The following is a 3642-nucleotide window of genomic DNA, read 5'->3' as shown; positions in this document are numbered from 1 at the left end:
CGAAAAAACACTGAGAGGCAAAAAAGTTTTAAAAACGTTTTGTATAACTAATGGTACCACAATAATAAATTAATTGGAACGTACACAAAAGTTTGGGGGGTTTCAGGGAACAAAACCCCCATAAATTTTTATGGGGTGGACAAATTTTACTATAATTTTCTTTCAAGATTTTCCTGCCATAAGAATTATACATGTCCACTTTCAATAAAAAATTTCTAATAGTTTTCGACTATTAAAAAAAATCGATTTTCATTTTGTAACATGTGTACTAAGGTAAGTTAGGTTCAATCGAACTATTTGTAACCCCAGAATGTGTGGTATAATTTATGATTAATCTTTTCGGGACACCCTGTATATCTCTCAAATTTGCACAACTTACTTCTCAAATATCTTACTAAATGATGTTTGATTCGAAAAATATCTCAAAAATTTAATTCAAATGATGCGACGCGACGTCTCAAAAAATGTAATTTTTGAAAACTTCTTAGTTTTACAGAATTACTACTACTTTAAGAGGGTATTACTCAAAATATATTACAATTGTATAGGTGTTTTTTTTTTGTAAAACTTTAGACGTAATCTTTGAAATGCACTTCATTATTTTACTTTAGACATAAAATAAACCACTTCTTTTTGAGAATACTGAGAAAGATAAAAAATGTAATACATGAACCGAAAAATAACAGTTGAAAAAATGTTTGTACAAAGTCATCAAGACTTTTTTTTTGTACAACTTTCCAAACATATATTTAATAACAAGCTTAAAAAAAAGAATTTTTTTTTTGTTCTTATAAGTTTTTTATTATCAGTTTTACGAAAAAAAAGTTATTCTTTATAAAATGCTTTCCATCATAATATAGAATCAAGGATACAACTATCAGATGTCAAATTTTATGAATTTTATTCGAGGTATGTCAAAAAAATTTCACTAAAAAGGAAAGTACCTTTATATTTCACAATATCGAAAATTGTCATTAAGGAAAGTTGTTTGGAATTAAAAACAATGATTCAATATTCAATTACATTCTTCTAATTAAAATATTGTGTACTATAAAAATGTTCTTAACTGTTAAGCGAAATTCACATTTTTTACATACCTCGTATAAAATTAAAAAAAGTTTGATATCTGATGATTGCATCTTAGATTTTAAATTGAAAAAGGCTGTCTTAGATTTTAGATCAGGTAGAGCAATTTTTGAAGAATAACTTTATTCGCAAAATTGATAATAAAATAGTTATCATAATGGTAATAAAATGATGTTGAGTATCCGTAATTTAAATTTTTTTTTCAATTCGAAGGATGGAATTGCATATTAAACATTGTTCTTAATTCCAAACAAGTTTTTATAATAAAAATAATTTTTGATAATATGAAATATAAGGGTAGGTACTTCACTCTTAAACGAAATTCATATTTTTGACATATTTATGTACCTCGTATAAAATTGATAAAATTTAATATCTGATGGTTGAGATTTAGATTTTAGAGTATGCAGAGCATTTTATAAAGAATAACTTTTTTTTTCGTAAAATTGATACCTAATAAAAAAGTTTCCCATATGGTTCCCCATTATGCAGACATACTGTACCTCAAAATTTTTGAATTTTTAAATTTTAATGCCATATTAGGATAAAACATAATCAAAAACAAAACGGAAACATATTTTATCAAAGTAAAATGATTAATTCAACGATATTTTTAAAATTATTTATACAAAACAATTGGTATTGTTTAAATAATTAATAAACAATTAGCGGCTAAATCTGTGAATAGAACTTTTTACCTTAATATAATATTTTATAAACTAACAAAAAAAGAATTAGAAAAATATAAACTTGTTTGAATTCTTCCCAAACAATGCATATTTTCGTTCTCTATTGACTCCCCTGTAATATAAAATTAAATACTTGTAGCATATAGAACAAAAATAACGCAAATAATTACACGTCTTACTATATTAAATAAATTCTGTTGATAAATATTGGACTGAATATATTTATTTTTATCTTAACTTACAGAAAGTTTAAGACTATATTCAATTTAGTTTGACAATTTAAAACTTTTAACTCGAGATGCTTATTCTATGTATGCAACTCGATATAATTTGAAACTTAGAAATAGTAGTTTGAATAGAAAAAACTTTATAGGTAAGTTGTTATATTAATTATTCTTGCTGTAATTTACATTCTAAATATCCTTCAGCACAATGATGAGCTTATGTTGAGATATTAAATTGTAAATAGATGGCAAAATATTTTCCAATTAAAATGTAAATATAATATATGAATACATTCTATATTATGTATATTTGAGAACTTAGCTCAAGCAAACTCTCAAAATCGGCTATTTCGAAATAGTTAACATGTACCAGGGGTAAGAGCACGCCAAATAGAATTCTATTTTGCTGACGTCACAAAATCGAATTTCACAATGGGAGAATCGACGGTTGCTAAGCAATGTGACTTCACTAAAATAGAATTCTATTTTGCGTGTTCCCACTACAGGTACCTACCATAACGTTGGGCAATTTAATATCCCTATCCTACAGTTAATTATTCTAACGATTTACCATTAATGTAATTTAGTGCTTGATAAATTTCATATATCGATGGCTTAACTTGCACAGCGGCTAACTCCGTTTTTTAAAACTTTACAGGAACACAAACAAACTTCTTAAAATCACAGAATTGGTATATTGGGTAACTCCTTAATTCGCATAGTAAATAGTTACGTTAAAAATGGACAACTCCATCCTCAACATATTATGTTATAACTAGGATATTTCTCACAAAAAGTTATATTATTTCATTAAAACTGCTTGCCGGTAAAATGGAGTTAGCCGATTTGCAAGTTAAGCCATCGATATGCATTCTCACAAACGGGATTCCTCAATATCTGCAGACAAAATCAGCCAAACTGATTTGCCATATCTAATGAAAGGTCGTACGAAGCTGGTTTTGTTGAATATAAACATAATGAACGACGATTATTTTAATAGGATATAACGCGCTATAAAAAGTAGTCACTTCTGTCGCACGTGCCGCGTATCTACCGTTATAATATATTGTCTCTATATCTATTTATATACCTTTAATAAAAAAACTCTAAAAAGAGGGAATTAGAGGCTATCAGAAAAAACAAAAACTGGAAGTGTCAGAAGAAATTGGCGGGCACCAGAAAAATAGGAACTAGTCAGAAAAAATAGGAGGGATCAGAGATAATAGAGGAAGTCAGAAAAAACTAAAGCGAGATACCATAAAATAGGAGGAAATAAAAAAAATAATGGGAAACTAGATATTGTATCCCCCGTCGCGTGACGATTGGTAAAATCACTATTTCTCTAATAATTATTGATGTTTAATTATTAAATTTTGATCATCATTACATTGTAAAAATAAAATTACTAATAAAAATTTGTACCATTTTTATTCAGTTGCAATGCGAAGGCAAAACAATCTTATTTTTCACTTAGAATACGGAGCGCAGTCCAGCATCTGAATCGACGATTTTCGACTCTTATTTGAGTCTCGTCGGAGAGACGTAGGCCTGCTGCTCCATACTCTGAGTGACCAACAACGAGAGTTCATCCCCCACACCGCAACTGACGTGAATAAATCAAGTGACTAGCGTCATCTGGCAAT

This window comes from Diabrotica virgifera, chromosome 6 (genome assembly GCF_917563875.1).
Source record: "Diabrotica virgifera virgifera chromosome 6, PGI_DIABVI_V3a".
NCBI classification, from domain to species: domain Eukaryota; kingdom Metazoa; phylum Arthropoda; class Insecta; order Coleoptera; family Chrysomelidae; genus Diabrotica; species Diabrotica virgifera.
This window is presented reverse-complemented; position numbering follows the sequence as displayed.